The sequence below is a fragment of the Ptychodera flava genome, chromosome 8 (assembly GCF_041260155.1).
Source record: "Ptychodera flava strain L36383 chromosome 8, AS_Pfla_20210202, whole genome shotgun sequence".
In the NCBI taxonomy this organism is placed as follows: Eukaryota; Metazoa; Hemichordata; class Enteropneusta; family Ptychoderidae; genus Ptychodera; species Ptychodera flava.
Window position 1 is genome coordinate 8,237,486 of NC_091935.1, and position 19,433 is coordinate 8,256,918.

Here is a 19,433-nt window from a genome sequence, read left to right on the forward strand (position 1 = left end):
TTTAAACTGTCCTATGTCACAAATAGTGCACTGTTATTTTCAACCAATCAGATTGCTGTATTTTCACCACCAATATACTGGCGTAAAATAATAAATCATATAATATTGTCTTAATAAATATAAATATTTGGTTTTTTTTATTTTATTAACTTCACATTGAGTACAAAAGTCACTTTCCTTTTAATCGTGTGCAGGGTGCACGACTGGTTACAGTGGTGAATTTACAAGTATTGCTATTGCATAGAAAATGTACATTTATATCTTCTGTGAAAGCATCAGTCATTGTAAGTTAAAAACACGAGTCAAAACACACCTGAAAGGTCATTCAGAGGTCAAACTGCGCTTCTCTTTATCCAGGATTATGTCCAGCTATTTATAGAAATCAAAAAAAGAGAGCAAAACTTTTTTGGCCATACAATTGATGATTTCAAAAGCGCGGTGGCAATACTTGTGCATAGGTTGAAGGCAAGAGTCGGTTCCCTTTCAACACAGAAGAATAGATTTACCATACTTTAATATCTTCAGAGAGGTTACCCGGCAACAAGTCAAGAGATACTTGTCTCCGGTCATAATGACCTATATGTACATTGGGTCAGAGTGGCTGGATTACGTGCCTACATACACTGTTGTTCAAAGAACATCACACAAATACAGACTGTGTTGACGGGTTGAATACTGGGTATTTCAATAGTTGATTTGGGGAGCAGAACAACACAGGTAAACGGTATTGTACAGATAGAATTCAAGTTCAAAAAAATATCTCAAAATCGAGGTTAATGGAGTTTTAATCTTTATCAGCTTAGTAATGGTATACCATGGAGCTAGAAACGGAAACGTTTCTAGCTTTATGGGTATACTCATATCTTGAGAAGAATGCAAGGGGCTATTTTATACCACATTCTCCATATTTGCAAAATATTTGATTTTCTGTGCAAAGGTCCTAAAAGTTTGACTTATGATTCCCTTCAAGCAATTATTTTGCAGCCTTTGACTGCATGATTCAGAATGGTCTATAGGTGAAATGTAAATCCTGACAACAATTCATTTGTGTGTATCTTAAACATGGGTGGGAAAGAATTGCAATGCCGGCTTACATTCTGATACATGTACGTGAATACGCATCATGATTCTAAGTTTTGAACTGTTACACTTAGTGTGTCTTGGGAGACTGTTGATGTCTTGTGTTGATACTACTTGGTACATATCCCTAGGCTGCTGTGATGTAATTTCACTACTGTGACTTGTACAAGTGGTTAAAGCATCAGTGGACAAACAGGAAAGAAAAATAATTTGGTAGGAGTTCAGCACACAGGTCTAAAGTAGACACAATTTGTCATGTTTCAAGACTTGGAAAGTATTTCAGCTTGCGTGTAAATTACTACATCTGATGAGATAGATTAAGAGTGGTCGTACAAATGTTCTCAATAAATCTCTCTGTTTTATCACTTGTTCAGGCATACCAATATGAACCAGCCACTTAACTCTAAGTACCTGAAGGGCACAGAGAGAACTCTGAGACAAAGGTGAGTTCTCAAAGGCCGCATCACCTGGCGGTGTTCACCATTTCAACCAGCAATCCAGCAAGTAAAGCTCCTGAACATTCCACGTTCCACCCGGCAGTTCTGTGATATGCAGCATATGTGGTGAGAAATGACCAGGTCACTTTTTAAGTAGTGCTTAGGGAAAACAGAAATTAAATGTGAAAATAATCAGTTTGCAATGATCAGGTTTGGGCGTAATTCAAATCAGCTGGAGACAATCATCAAAGCAGTGACCGACCACAAAACTGGAGGAAATGCAACACGCCATACTGTTACCACATAAGGTACATACTACACAGATATTTTAAGATGAACAGAAAACAGACGAATGTATTTCTTTCCAGGTCGACAAGTTGCTTCACTCATGGCTTCTTGACAAACTACTCAGTATTGCCGTTTGAATGAAATACCTTTGATGGAAGAAAGTGCCACAGAAGGACACACTATCCTGCTTTGAAACGCCACAAGCAAATTACCATGATAACACCCATCAGTATCGGCTTGAAAATATTAGGCTTTACCTGAAACCTCTTACTGAACAGACCAAGCAAAGTAAACATGACTTTAAAACTACTTAACCAAGACACACTTGAGTTCTTTCTTCTGACATACAATCAAACACAATACATCACTTTTAACCTATCATTTCACACACACACATACACACTGCCACTGTCCTGTCTGAATACAGCCTATCCAGATTATCTCCTTTTACGGAATACTGATGCCAGACAGAGGTTATCAATGGGTGGAGCAATGTTGACTCTAAAAACCTCCTTTCTAGCTTCCTTCAATTCCAGAGCATCATTCAAACGTTCGTTCAGATAACTTCTGAACTGTGACCTGACCTGAGCTGACCTTTAGCACAAACAACATTGCAGAAACAGAAGACCTTTAACAAGTTGTGAGATACACTTCAGATTTCGTTAGGATGTCTGCATACACTTTTTGTAGCATAGAAATGGACTGATTCGTCAAAACAATTACTGATATAAAATAGAAAGCTCTGCAAAAACTGGGGTTAAAGGGGACAGTGGTCACATCCTTCAAGTGGATCACTAATATCCTAGCATAGCACACTGGATTACAGATCCCGGTAACAGATCCTCAGGTTGGCCCACTAGCAGCACTGGAGTTGATTACAAGTTGACCTCTGGAATGGATCACTAGCAGACACTTGCACATTGTGTGATATTTCCCACAATTCTCTCTGATTTGTACACCTGAACATCATTACACAAACTTCTTGAAAGCTGAATTTCTTTTCTTTGACAGCTAAGGTGCAGCTTTTATTCTCTCTTTTTTTCGGCAAAGTAATGCAGAGGACTCGAAAAAACATCAGCTCAAACTTTTACAACATTGCTATCTCCTTCAAGCGAATCATTGTCTTTCTGATATATTAAGATATGGCGTTTAGAAGGACAAGATCCACATTAATATTATTAGGGTGAGTGATTTTCAAAATATCACCAAGGTATTCCATGTTTAATGCTGATTGGGATTGCTAAACTTTATGGATTGATCAGTGTGTGTTTACTAATCAGACTGAATCATGGGATATTTCATTCACTGTGACTTGGTTGGAGTGGATCACAAACAGACAAGTGGAGGGTACCCTGAGCAGACTGTTGCAATGAATCAGAAGCAGAAGCTTTGAAATGGCAAATCCTAGTTGTGACTTGAAGAGTTCCACTGGTAATATCACTGGTATATCATTGGTAATATTACCCCCATGGGGCATGTTATCACCAAGCACGACATTTCGTTTTCTTTTTCTGCATTCCCTCTTGAAACAAAGTTATCGCAACATTGTAGAATCTGATCTAATAATCACACCTATATCTACTTGAAATTTGTTTACATGAATGACTTCATGCCGGGACAACCTAGTCCTCATGTACTTTGCTCAAAGACATTCAAAAGAACGCATGTCTTGTACAGGCAACATGCACAAACCTGATGTAATTCACTCTCGGATGAAATCTCTCCTCCTGGCCACTTGTTTCTATTCTCTAAACAGTTTACAAAATCCAAATGTTAGTGTATCTTCAAAGTATTCGGAGTGAAATGAAGTGAAAGGCTGCGTGCACACCCAATGGCAGAAACTTTCTAGAAAGTTAAACACAAAATGATCTCGAGTTTTTTTATCCTGAGGCACTTCTTCTGACCTGGCTATCTCTCTGCATAGCTTGTTGTAAAAGAAATGCAAAAGCGGTACAATGGTTTTTATGTGTTTTTTTCAGATCAACACATGTACGATGACATGTCTTCCCCTCTGGGTGACAGACAAGACAATTCAAGATGGTTCTAGCCCAGGGGTGGAATCCTAACTATCGATGTACCAGATAGTATTTGCAAAGGTGTGACACTTATAGTACATTGAGTGAACAACTTTCACTTCATTCACAAGGGATTTGTGTGACTATGCTGTGCCCATGCAATTACGGTATCTGTCCCATAAGTGTGTGTGGAGTATTCAACATTCAACACTAAAATGATGTCATATTCTAAAGATGGCATATTCATCTCAAAAAGTCTATCTTCCATACATATGTCATGTGTCTCACATTTACTCCCTGGCCCAGGTTTTTATACACCCTTTGCATAAACCAATAGAGCAAAATATTTCTTTTTAGTAATGTGCAAATAGACTATGTACTTTAAATGCTGCATGTTACAATTTTTGGCTGATTTTTTTTTCTTTCTGGTACTTTTTGCTCTCTTGTTTCCATCTCGTCTATGGCTTTTCTTGTTTCTTTTGATCAGTTTTACTTTGCATTTGATATTTTTGTTGACAGCAAATTTGTGACTTGCTCACTACCACAATGCAGTTAGCCTGCACTGAGATAATTTGGGATTACGAAGTTGCCCTATTGATGTAAATGGTCGTGAATATAAAGTTTGAACATCATGTGGGTGTTGACATAACATCATTATACTTAATAATAATATAATATATATATATATATATATATAATATATATATATATATATATATATATATATATATATATATATATATATATATATATATATATATATATGTATGTATGTATGTATGTATATATATATATATATATATATATATATATATATATATATATATATATTATATATATATATATATATATATATATATATAGTGAAAAGGATACAAGACAGAAAGCAAAACTGAAGCATAGGTGGTAAAATCTTCCTTATCAAGTGAAAAGCTAGTTTTGAGGTCCTCTTCATAGCATACAAATAATATCATACCTCTTGAGATAGAACACCCTGACATGAACCACTAATTCTACAATCTGCTGAGGGATTGCAAGCTTTTATACATGTACATCACACGTACACATGTCCAGTGTATGAGGGATTATAGAAAACAATTTTCTCCACAATACGCGTGGGGTGATCCTTGCACATGACAGCGTTAATACTAGGTGTGAGTGTGCACAGCACGTAACACAAACACCAAGTTACTAACATCGATGAATCATTTTGACTTTCCAGGTCTACTGGGAAATTATTTGCCAACTAACCGGCTAATGATCTCTCAGTATTGTTCATCAAACACAATTTCTTCCCGTTTAACGTTAGGTCTGGAATATAATATACAGTAATCCAAAACAGGGACACATCTCACCATCTTATTTCTCACAGACATCAAAATACACAGTACATTTCAGTGTCGGAGAGTGTGCTAGTTAACGGTATTAAAGAGAATGGAACGCTGCCTTGTGTCAACTCTTTCCACCTACTACACACCCTGCTTGCACACAGGGTTTTCAAAAATCTCACTCAAGCATCAAAAAACTGACCTACGCAAGTCACAGTTCCCTCGCCAGCTGTGCACACAGAATAAACTGACCAAATCTTTGCTAAACTAAAAGAAGCACCTCCACGTCCGAGAAATGAAAATGGCACAGGATACAAAAAATCTAGGAAGACTGTAGAGGTGGACCTTACCTGATATAATTTCAAGAATGAAACAGCAGCTGCAGAAAACAAGTCTGAAAGCTCTGGTCGCTGTAGGCTACAGCATGCCTATAAGCACTGACGTCAAGACTTAAAATATATTAGGACCAGTACAGCCGAGTGCGCAATTGCTCAATAAATTTCCTCCTTGAGCCTTTATTCTTGGTGTCAGTTGAACACAATACCATTTGCCACAATGTGTCCGTCCATCTATCGCCTACTCAAATCTGCCATAGTTTAAGGCTATACAAGTCTGCATCCTAAATACATAAACTTTGGCAAATTTAGGGGCTCACCACTTCAGGGCTTATTGTCTGCCTGGGAGGAACCACACACAGTCACCTCTAATGTGGTGGTGTTGACTTCCACCTCAAAATTGGTTGTCTGAATTTTTACACTCTACAAAAATTGGCCTAATTTCCACAGATGTCAGGACTTGTCTTTGCAATCATCCCTTCCAAGACTAATAAGATGGAAGAAGGGTCAGCTAAATTACTTGACCGTATTTTGATATCTTTGTGTTTTGACTTAAAAAGTTTCCCAGATGCTATTCCACTAAAATCACCCTGATGCTGGCTGGATAAAGTATACTCAAGGCAAAATAGCTGTAACAGTAACTTTCTGTAATATTTTGATTATTTTGGTTCTTGAAAATAATCACATTTTCTTCTTCTTCACCTAATGTATGCTGAAATACACATCGTCAACATGCTGAAAAGTGCAAAATTCATGCTGGACCTTACTAACAGGCATACACGCTGTGTCCAAAAGTTAAATGCTTGGCATTTTCAATACTGTAGGGATAAATCAAGGAAATCAGGTTTTTTGCAAAAACACAACGTAAAGAGAAGGAAAAATGTTTGCAAAGTTATTTTCATGGAACCGTAAGTGTCTGGAGCATACCATGTTTCTAAAAATTCATAAAAAAACATTATTTGAAAAGTTTGCATAAACTATACGTAATTCATTTTTCTGTAAATTTCCTGAAATTGTTTGACATTTTTCAAAGATACAATTGATTACACAACTGCTCAAGGTTTAAGGGCAAAATAAAGTGATGTCTACTATACTTGTGTGGTTATGGAAATTTGCACATGATCAATCACTCATGAAACTGTACATCATATCAGATTATGCTTATTTCATCAAATGCTATTTTATTTATGAATTTATTTAAGCCGCACTTTTCAATCCCAGGTTCTCGCATTAGTGGAGTTCTCCTCCCATTCAAACACATGGCCAGTACGATGTTTGATTTCTATAACATTAATTACACAAACTGATCTCAACCTTTTGTCACATTTTGCTAATCCTGCAAACAGAGTTTATGCAAGCTTTTGATTGACAGTCAGTTCAAATTGCCAACAGTCAATAATTCCCCGCCACAAACGCTCGAATTCCTAAAAAATTGTCTTCCTGTTGCGTTAGACATTGAATATAACCACAGAGTTCGATCGGCAGCAACTTCACGCTGACCGCTTGGCAGTCTGTCTGTGTTTTTGTGGCCGGGAAAAACTAAAAAGTGGCATTTTCTGGAGCGTGTGCCCGCGTGTTGCCTGTTTGGTGTCCACTTACACAATGAACGCCGCCATACCTTAGCGTCCTTTTAAAGGGAGGCTCCGCCTTTAAGGAAGGACTGATAGCCTTCTATATTGTGAAATGAATATTCATATTTTCTCAGGGAGACATTTTTTTCCTTTCCTTCATACTAACCCAAGTGAATAAATGGCAGATTCCAAAATTACACAATATTTTGAAGCAATTTTGCAATTGTACAGTTTGATGTTACTGATCTTGAAAGATACATAAACTGCCAAATTAGGTCTGCAGTATTTTAACAGAAAAACAATGCCAATATGGCACATTATAGTCTACGACCTCTCCTTGGTTATTGTATACCCTACACTCCCACCAAACAGTGGGATCATAGCATACATTGTTACGGCAAAGAGGTCTTAGACGAGGCATGTTCAAACTATGTGATAATATACGACAAAAAGAAGGCATTACACCGACGTCATTCGGATCAGAATAAAGCCATACATTATTCAGTACACTCTCCCTCCCTCTGGAATTCAACACTGGAATAGTAATCCTCTTTTCCCCTAATGTCCACACGGAATAAAATCTTATTAGGATTACACACATCAACAGAAACGCGTCCCCACTGTCACCTTAAAAGGAACTGCCTAATTCGTTTATGATGCAAACCAGATCAGTTGAGGCTGTACTGAGCGGTGTTTTATAAATAGGACTTTGCTAAATGTACTTATCAATAAGATCCAACCTTCTTTAGAACAGATTATTTTCAACAGAGACTGTGATATGTTCCATCTCAGATATCAGTGCAAGATTTGTCACTCTCGCTACAAAATCTGATGCAAAAAAAAGTACGCTTCAAAACATATCATTAACACTTCTTTTCATCTAGCTATATTTGAAATCCCTTTTTGGAACTGTAAAGTCTTCATGTGATTCTGAATAGCTCTGCTGATTACTCGTTTTCTTTGCAGCGGATCAAAGTATTTGAATGAAAACATTGCCATACACAAAGGAACCCAGTTCATTTGAGTTTTGAGTGTCCACGCTTACACTTTACAGTGAAGGTGACATTAACATTTGATTTCCTGTAAAATTCACTACATTCTCAAACCTTTTATTTCAGTAAAAACTAAATTTCGCATAAAGGGATTGTATTTCCAGAGCCTTGCAACTTTGAGACAGTGAGTCTGATATCAGAAAATCAATGTCATTTGCGAAATTGATTGTAAATCAGCTGCTTTTATAAAACTTAAAAATTTTGGTTACATCACATATTATTATAGCAATCCTCATGAGGCACATACATTTTGAAGAGCAAAAACTACAGAAAAACACATTTTAATTCATCAAAACAATAAGGCATACAGTTTTTCACACATACATGTAGCGGTACATATGTATGTATCAATTTGTTTACATTAATACACGCCTCTCTTCATGTTCAAAGTCTGTGATATGAATTGTGTGAAACACACTTTGGCCAGATATCACTGTTGAAAGACAGAGATGTTATGAAACTCTGATCTGGGCACACACAAACACTAATATATTAAATTACTATGCTGAGATTAAAATCTGATAAGCAGTTTAATTTTAATTTCATCCTGTTGAGCGATATGAGTCATAGAAGTTCAACTCCAAGGCAATTATTTCAGCAAATCACATTCTGATACACACAATAGACTCCCTAAGTTGCTGTGAATAGTGACAATCAACCAATCAGATTTATCCTTCCATTTCATTTTAATTTAAATAACAATGCACGATTTGCATATTATTTTGTTGCATAATTCATTCTTTTGTATAGCTATTAACATATAAATAAATCAATTTAAATAACGACGCACAATTTGCATATTATTTTGTTGCATAAATTCATTCTTTTACATAGCTATTAACATATAAATAAATCGCTCCAAAAAGCAGAAGGGTGGCCAGCCACACAAAATCCACTTTGGGAGAACCCTGTGGTAAGTGGACAAAAATTCATCTATCAGTTTTAAATTCAATCTGTGGTAGAGGCATATATTTCACAGCGGTGAATTAAATAATAAAACTAAACCAGATTTCGAGCCCTTCATTCATGCTTCCTGATACTGAAATAATTTATTAATATTTCTCTACAATATAACCTTGGCTACAGAGTAGAGTAAAGCGATGCAAACAAATGAATATTAGTGACGAATCGCCAAGCCATGGTGAAGTTATTTTCCACTTGATGCTAGCAACATGACACCAACAAATCGATCAAAGTATTGTACATGCTGAAAACAATCATTCTAGTACCTGAGGGTGTAGGAATAATTAGAACGTGACTGCCACCGTGATTGTCATGGATGTGTGCACACGGATAGCAAACATACAATCTGTCATGCAGGCCTGGAATTTGTTTACAAATATTACACTTGGATAGTGATGACACACTGAAAGGAAAGAAATATGTACTTTGCATTTTGACCTTCTTTTGGCAAGATGGACTGGGGGTGGGATAGAATCAATGTAGCACTGAAGTTAGTGCCTACTTTCAGCACATATTCTACAAGTGAATTATGTTAATTGCACAACTAACAGGCAATAATGCTGTAAACTGCTTTTTTGTCACATTGCAGACACTAGCTAGTGTCTCCACTGTTGAGATATATAGTAACCACAGAATTTTGATGCTAAGTATGTACCATGGAAAGTATATTTGCACACATCATTACTCTAAAACCTAGTACATGCATGCACTTTGTGTATAAATTTACCAAGTTTTTATACAATTTGAATACATACGTGTACAGGTCTTACTTTCAATGTCAAAATTTTGTGCATACGATGCTTTATATGGCAGTCAATTCTCACCAAAAACAATGATAAATTTAATTTCTTACCTGTTCAATTGCAAGCATGTAACTCCATAAGGATGAGAAAAAAACACTTGATATTCAGAAATAATCCGACAAATGATACCGTCCAAAATTCTAGTCAGTCAGTCAAAAACCTGTGCACAAACACAAAAGAGAGAAAAAATACCCTTCTTAGCCCAAATACCGATAAAATTTCCAATATTATCACTCATAACATCGGTGATAATTATGGTAATCTAAACTTGCCTCAGTACTTAGCAGGATTAGACCATATATCCTCTGGCTAAATTTCTATTTTTTCATTTTCAGTCATAATTCACAGGCCCCTATCCTGTCAAGCAAATGATATCAAACACCAAGGGGTTGTATCATCTTCTTTAATTAGAAAATTACTCTGTGCAGTAGATCAGTTGTCTGATCATGATAAATGCTGTAAATGGATTGTAGTACCATCTGTAAGTCCAAAATGCTGATACAGTACTGTGAGTGCCTAGCATTCACATCATAGCATCGTCTGCATTTTTACATGCTGAAATATCATATATGGATGTTTTGTTTGCTAAATGAATCAATTTTAAGTGTGCATTTGAGCAAAATTTTGGCACAAGCAATGACTAAACTTGTTTGAATTGCAGAATGATGGGGGCCGATAGCACATGTATGAGCCATAAAAATATGCAAATATAATTACTCCGAGGGTGAGACATTAGTAATCGTCTGGATATGCCATGTGGTGTATTAATCTTTTTAAACTGAGGAATCCCTGTACATGTACGCAGGAAAAATCTACAACTCAGTTATGTTGAAAATCATTTGAATTTTTGTAGTGTCTTGCATGCCGCCTGAACCTGCAGATAACTAGTCTATTGAAATAATTGCACATATATCTCTATCTCACAGCGAAACAAAAAGTACGAAATGAAATGGTGCTTGATTTGACACAGGATCTAATATCAACATGCTGATTGGCCCTTTTATGCCGTACGCAAACTTCCACTCGGGTAAAATTTTCTTGGACGATGGCGATCATACCGGTACTCAACAAGGGAAATGATGACAACTGTGGGCTATGTACCTTGGCCTGTTAGATTCAGTATGGGTAAATTGGCAAAGACAACTCAGATTGGATCTACCAGCCCCAAGGCAAAGAATACAATTAGGAGAACAAAACTTGATAATTAACCTGCAGACAAATCCTAGTGTTTTCAAAAACACAGGCCTGGACTTGTCCCTGGTCAGTTTGAGCTGACAACTTTCACCAGAGAATGACAAACTATCACGGTGTGTTGATCAAGAAAGTCACTGATGTGTGTGAAAACACAGTGATGAGAATGAATTACACTCAGTGATATCACCCAGGGTACATGTACATACATGAACTTGCAGAGGCATCATCTGCTGTAGCTCCTCCTGAATTCACAGTGGTAGACGCTCGGTATGGGCATATGAAGGTGTAGGTACATGTATAGGTGTATGTTTTTCTGTATTAGTATGTGTTTTACTGTCTATGAATCTGACCACGTGAAGAGTGAAGCATCAATGCATCACATCCTTGAGATATCACCATGGCACCATTACACCCAATAAGCTTTGTATCTACATGCAAACTTAATTCACAAACTGTACGTATTACAGGTATGAACATCCAACAGGTTGAAGTCGAGAACTGCCATTTTTTTTCTTGGACTATTAGATGTCATGAAAAGTGTGCGTGAATGCATACCAAGGACCAAAAACACTAATAATTGAAATAAAAAATTGTTGAAAATAAATAGAATCAACAGTCTAGGGCTACATCTTTCCAAAATACACTATTCTTTTTATGTTTTACCCACAATGATTTGACCATTACTATATACCACTCTGAAGTGAACATTTTGTTCAATGATATCAATTGACACAGAGGACTTATAAAGTTTGCATGTAATATGACATCTAAAATACCAACAATTTGGAGCATTATTTAAATATATCTGTACAGAGTTCAGATTCCAAAAGTTACAAAAAGTGCATAAACAACTTACACTTTCATCCATAGTGTTGACTAAGAATTCTGACCCATGATTCCCCCTCATCCTCACACTAAACATTGTGTTCACTTCTTTTTCAATTATCGTTACCTGGTGAGCTGTAATATTGGTAATTTATATATTGTTGGTAATATTTTCATAATTTTTGTTTACATAAAATGAATAAATGTTCTTATGCTTCTCCTTAAGGGATGTTAAAACACACAATATTAGCTTTGTAAATACAATGGACATACATTGTCTGTATAATAACAACACAAAATGTTATTGTCGACAAATAAATTGTAATCTGGACAAAAATTCAGTAGTCAACAATAATATTTGTTTTTAACACATACATGTTGTATGTACAAGATAAACACTAAGCATTTTGACATGTTCAAGGGAGTTGAACTGAAAATTGCATTTTATAGACGGAACTAAAGTAGTGGAAAAAAAGATTATAAGTTACAATTGCTTTAAGCAATTACCCCTTTGAACACAAATTTTTCCCACCAAACTTTTAGCGCAACATTTTATCAATTCTTATGAATTTTTCTGTGATTTCTTTTATAATTTTGAATAAAATGGATATAACTTTCCATTGGCTACAGTTCTTCATCAAAATGACGGGAAAAATTTGAAAAGAAATTCTCTGAATCTGAAAAAATTGTCTGTGTAACATTTTATAAAGGTGACAAAAATTGAATTTGGCACTCAGAGGGTTAAAGTGCTTTCAGTTATGCAAGTCACTTCAACAGCATGGACTAAAAGACAGTGTGCTTAAAATATGCTCTGTTATGGTACTTAACAATACAATTCATAATATATTTCTCGATAAAATGTAAGAGCAAACATTTTCGTAAACCCTTCATTTTAAACAGTGGTGTGGAACTTAAAATTTCTACGATTTCTACAGTAAATTTCCTGCGTAGGTAAACTGGTGAGTTCTTTGCCTAGGGATATGATAAATTCCCAGGAAAAGATTGTATTGATTTTGGAGTCATCACAAAGCAATAGTCTCCTTTTCACAATCTGTTAATCCCTGATCAATTACTTTCCACAGTTCAATGGTCCACGTACCCTGCAGCCTATTTGTTCCCGCTCTTTTTTTTTTGTGAAAATACCTGCACCCCACTGAGGTATAGAGAATGCTCTACACCAATTTTACAAAGAAGAGAAAAGTTGGGAATCAAAGCCCTCACAACTGGAACAAGCGAGAATTGAAAGGGATGTTGTTTCTGCTTGCGAATTACCTGGCATTTGTTTTCATGGAATCAATTCACAGAAGGCCTTCTTCAACAGTGTACATGTACCTGTTCCAAACCCCAATTGATTGTGACGCTGTGTTAAATGGGTATAACAAACCAGCAGAAAGGCTGGGCAGAAAGTTATGATTACATGAATGGTATACTAGAGCAGTTCTATCCAACACATGTACAATGTATACTGTTACTTCTAAGAGATTATTATCATTACTTTTGAAAAACTTCAATTCATAAGAAACATCTTAACTTTTATAATAGTTGGGGCTTCATTCATTATTCTTTAAGATGAAATACAGTATACTATCTATGCTAGAATGGCAAGATATAAATGGAGCAGTCTGAAGAAGAAAGAGAATTTTGTGCATTTGGAAACAGTTTCCATACATTAACATGCACATACGGCAAAAAATGACAGGGATTGTTTATGCCTTATTATTGCACCAATGGAGGATATACAGGTACGGTGTACATGTGTGTACGCACTAGTAGTGTATGCGCTCCACACACATGTACACATCTGTGCAAGAAGAGTGTGGCCATGAGTAGCCACAACACAGTACTGCTTGAAAACTGATGTTTGCTGTTTTGGAAAAGAACCTGTTCCCATATTGAATTACTTACAAAACAGGCTGAAAGTCTGAAGACCTGCAGTGTAAGTTATACCTGCTTGTTGATTTATCCAATATTGGCACAGAGCCAGTGAAAACACAGAGTGGTTCAACTAGAAAGTCTCCGAGGGTTGCCGACCCATTTCTGAAATAGTCATATACAGTCTGTAGATTGTCAGGGTCACCGTATTCCAATGTCAGCAAAACCATGATAACAATGAGATCCTTTGAAGACGGAGAGACTCGGAACACGCAACTGACTTGCAAGAATTTAACCCTATAACCTCCCTGCTTTTCTCTGCACTGGCCGTGCCATTCCGATGAAAACACTGGGGGTTATAACTATGTTCCAGTGGTCAATAAAGGTTAATGCACACTTGCCATTTGACAAAATGTCATGAACAGACTGCAAAATGCATGGCGTATGGCAGCAAAATGATTTTACAGCTGGTGACACGTAGCAAGCAAACCTGCAAGGTCCATTGCTGCTACGTTTATTCCTTGTGTATGCAATGTATGTACAGCAACAACATCAGTGGATTGGTATGGTTCTGATGCCATCTACAATAATGTAATGCACACATTCATATACTTCAAGCTCATGTGAAAGGTGATAGCATTGCCCCTATAGGTACTTTCAGCAGGATTCGTATTCACACCTGAATACACCTGTAAAGTCTTGATAAAAGGTGGTAGAAAAACAAACTATTGCTGCGTAGTAATGCTTCACATTGCATATATACACTGCCATTTTCCAATGCAACTTTTCAACATGAAATCTGATTGACTTTGGTATTTAACTTTCGATATCATTCAATCAATTCATAGGGTATATAAGTAATTACCGGTACCTTACCTGCCTATCACTGCATTTGGTCAATGTTTATTTCACTGTATCATACATGTACTATGTAGCACAGTGCGCCACATCCATGAAAGATATAACATATGAGAAGACTTCTGTATCTATTATCATACATAGCACATGTTGCACAGAGAAAAGTTTGACTGTCATCACTATTCACTATACCTGTGCTTTTCACTTAAGGTAGAACATGCCTTGGGGACAGATAGTCGGACTGGACTACAATTCTACAATTCTTTTATGATCTACCACTTGTGCAGGCTCATTTTAATGTTCTCTTAGGGAAAGAAAAACTTTAAATGTCTTAGTTTTTTGAAAATCCATATTTAATTTTCAATTAACACAGGAATGGCGGCCATTTTGAATTTCAAATATCGCAAAATGTACGGTTATTTGTTTCACTAGTATCAAACTTTGCACCATGGCCCTGATTTTTAATGTTGATTTGTTAAGAGAATGGTTGAAATTTTCTTTCAGGAAAGTTTGAGCAAAAGTTTAACTCGCATACTACGGTACCTTAATACTAGTGATGAGAAATAGCTACAACAGTTATGTCTGATATATTTAATCTTTCAATCACGTGGCACACACCTGTTCACACACTGCTGACACAGAATTTGATCTATTAGAAACAACTTTAAAAGACTGCCAGAAAGTTTGTACATGAAACTACATGTATACCTGGTGTGGTGGACTATATACATGTATACCAGGTGGCAGAGACTGTTTATTATCTTATGCATATTTGGTGTTGACATGTGTCCAGCATAAAACCATTCAAAAACGTCAATGGGTGAGTCCCAACCACATTGTATGAATTTTTGAATCACACTGTGACCAATCGCCATCAAATATTTTTCAGTGCATTCAAAGGTATGGAATTTCAATCTGAATGAGAAGCATACCAATGAGTCAAGGTTTACACCATGCCACATCTCTTGTAACAATCTGTACGTAGATCTTCAATTTTGCAAGACGCTTTACTTCCAAGGAACAGTGAAATCCTACATTTATTCTGTAACACCTGAAGGAAAAAAGATCTCTTGCTTTTTCTAACATGAGAAATTTCATGTGAAATTTGAAATTTTGAAATGACAGGAATTCATAAAGGAGTGGTGGGTTTGAGAGAAATTTTCAATGCGATTAAAATAAAAATCAGAAGTAGAGTTTTGCCAGGCTACCGGTGGATGATGAGGTTACATTGCTAAAGGTGAAAACTGTGATTTGATAGCATACCAGGCGTTCATCCATGAGTGTGTAAAATTTTTCAAATTCATCTCTTGACCCCACTTCTTTGAGCGTTGACTTTTGCAACCGCAGAACATTACATCAGAATGCTTTATGCCAGGAGCATCTTGAGATGAAATCAATACGATTCGTTAGGTTAATTTCACTTGAAACGCCATTCCTAAAACCGATATCAAGAACCATGCATGCCATGTTTTGAAACAGTACTGCGGATGGCAGCATCAGTAAAACAGATTTCTCATTTCATACATTCTTTGTGACATGCGTACTTTGACAGATCAGAATAGTTTGCACACAACATAAGCTGGTAGATAAGAAATATAGATACTAAAGACACGACCTCCGGAAATCAAAACTATCACATGACGGAAATACAAACATCCTGTTGTGAAATGATTTGTCCCTAAAAAGGAACTCATTTAAATTGCAAAAACATATGTGAATTTTTATCTTGGCAGATTGCAACCACCTGTTGACTGCCTTCCTACTGAAGCAATTTTAACCATGTACAATTGCTGCATACCACAAAATTTCTAAAACCAAATCTTATTCATAAATCAAAGTAATATAAATTTATATATCTGGTGTCATATGCATCCATAAAAATATGGAAATATAGAAACAGCTATCAATTTTATAAAATGATCATTAATGTAAGTACTGTATGTACATTTATGCTGTATGTACATATATTCAGAAACTCAGAAATATTCTGATCAGGAGAAACTGTGGGTGGTCACGACTTCACATACCATGTGTGTGTGTGTGTGTGTGTGTGTGTGTGTGTGTGTGTGTGTATTTGAGACTACTATCATGGTAGCCTACGTGACTCAGCCTACACGTTCTTTACTGAATCTATCCCTTTCCAAATTTTCAAATGAAATATTTCTTGTTATGTACATGTACACGTATGCACTATACCGGCCGGCTGCGCTGAAATGTAAACCAAGATCACTCTCTGGTACAGTACAGCCCCGCTTTTATCTTTACAGATCATAAATTTCATAAACGTTTCCTTGTCAGAATATACAAACATCTGGACTAGAAACACCAGATGCCTTGAAAACAACTTTCTGAAAGCACATACGGTAATTTGATGAAGACAATCTTTGCAAAAAAGTCATCTTTACCTACATCTGTACAGGACCTCCATACCAAATAACAGTTGAACAAGCTATGCCATTTTGATGATGGAGATAATTTTCTCCATCTTTGAGATAAAAGCAAAAATAGAGATGGATGTTCACTGTTATTTTTTATTGAGTATGGAAATTATATTTTGCAATCATGCTGATAAAATGGCATGCAGGTCGTAAAACCCTAACAGTTCTAGCGAGTTTATTGCTTTTGTCTTAAAATTCTATTTTATCGAATTTATATAACCTCATTCAATTTTAATGCCAGCACATGTTGACGGACTGAAAAGTGAAGGCACAATGAACCAAGAGGATTTTAACACTGTTAACCTACAACTTCACCACAATTGTACATGTATCTTCTTGAATGAACACTAATTTTCTCTCTAATATCATCTCAGCTAGTGTAAAACTGTCAAGTATAATGACAGTGAAACAAAGAACATCACAAAAGGGTAGGAAGAGCCCATGGACACCTTATAAGTTATTATGGTCATCAAAACATTGGATATACCATACATGTATATGCACAGTCTTGATAATACATATTGCCTATGCAGGTCAACACATGAAAATTGCAGATGGGCAACAATGGCCATTATGCAATTCATCTCTGCACCAGCTACATATTCCCTATGACAAACAGACGATGCACTTTCCAACAATAAATATTCTCATAGAAAATTACTTTTGCCGTCAGGAATAGTTGCCTTTCAGTTTTGCCGATTACCTATAGATGTGTAATATCTGTATATTATACAAGTGAAATAGAGTTACATTCTTCTGTGCAAATAAATGTGCATACATCAACTGCTAGTTTAGTCATATACCAACAGACACACATGATCAAAATGCATGCACTGTGATAAACCTGTTGATGCACTCACAGTAGTCATCAATATGTGGTCACATGTGAAATTATTCTTACACACAAATCCAAATGACTATGGTCCTAAAACATCCCAAATGTTTCAGAGAAAGACATTTGGGTCAGGCCAGAGAACGGATTTGACATTCTGCTGATCTGACACACAACAAATGACAAAGATTGTATGCCGGACCATAAAGCTCTGGGCTGCAGGACTACGGAGTTTACCCTGATACTGGTCCTGGAAACTGTCAAATGGATTTGTCCACCACAGGGACTGTGAAATATTATTACAGTACATTGTTCACACATGAGCATGACATATTGTTATTGTTCAAAGCTGTCAAGTGTCATCTTTTTTTCATATAACCCGTGTCGCAACAACCACTTGTCATGCCTACTTCATACTTAGATCACCTCCCAGCAGCACAACCAGAAAACACACAGCCAAGCTACTGTGGGTGTCAGAATCATGTTTTTTGCCGTACAAACAATAGCTCACTGCTTGGTAACAATCACATCGTGGAGGAGTGTATGTAAATCCATTACATAAATATACCTGTACATGCAATTTGCTATATGTAGCCAAAAAATCCACTCAATCCACAATTTTTGAGACCTGAACATATCAAAATGTTTGTGTGTTTGTGCTTGGATGCATTTCCAAGAGCCATTGTTGCAGTACTTGGCACACCGTACTGGTATTTTCTACTTTTGAAACAAAAATAAGTTCTATGCACAGAAATAGTTGATCCTGTCCTGCACATGGTACATCACTGAAATATAATGCAATACAGTAAGGTTATCCTCACAAAAATTTCTCATTTTTTTTAGGTGAGGTGGCAGGTTCTCTTTTCAGAACATACATGTATCAGAGTTTGTCATGCAGATTTTTCATGCTTGCCTATCGAAATATAATAACACAGTAGATTTTTGCACCAAACCAGTAAAAACCTCTTACCGTAAATACAAAGTTTCCACTCAATCCTCTGAACTCCATCAAATTTTTGAAGTATGCAACTAACAACCATCTCAGTTGGTCTCAACTCCTACTAAATGGTTCCTTGACTTGGTGGGAGTAACACTGACCCCCTACAGGTATGCATACCAGGTGTATAACCCCAGACAACCTTGCTTCACTTGTGCACACATTACCCTAATGGATAGATCAGATTTACATCACGACTGTCGTGGAGAGTTTACAAACATTCACAATACCCCTTGGACAGCCACTACAAAACCCATGCCACACTGTATCTGTCTGTTTTGGTCACAGCACAAAGCTTTCACCCAGCCACACGCACTGTTTTCCCATCCATTAGCTGGTGATGTCATGTCCAGATAAGCGGTGTACCTTTCAAATATCGCATACAATCCGACACTTTTGTTTGGTTTATTGATACCTACCGACACGTCAATTACACCCAACGAACCCCTGCAAAGATCAAGTCATAACACACTGGCCAAAAAAATTAGAGTGACAACTGCCCCCTCCTGAAAAATGAAACCCAACACAGATATGTAATGTGTGTA

At 36.5% G+C, this 19,433-nt stretch overlaps 1 protein-coding gene across 3 annotated transcripts in view; it reads right to left on the bottom strand.

The window, feature by feature from the left end:
* Window positions 1-19,433, bottom strand: part of LOC139138376 (KN motif and ankyrin repeat domain-containing protein 1-like) — a 103,062-nt gene that overhangs the window by 73,035 nt on the left and 10,594 nt on the right. For 2 of the 3 annotated variants that reach the window (XM_070706738.1, XM_070706730.1), the window contains exon 2: window positions 9,923-10,032. The exons of the other annotated variant lie outside the window; for it this stretch is intronic. The gene's annotated coding sequence lies outside the window, so the exon portion shown is untranslated. The remainder of the gene's footprint in view (window positions 1-9,922; window positions 10,033-19,433) is intronic. 3 annotated transcript variants of the gene reach the window in all.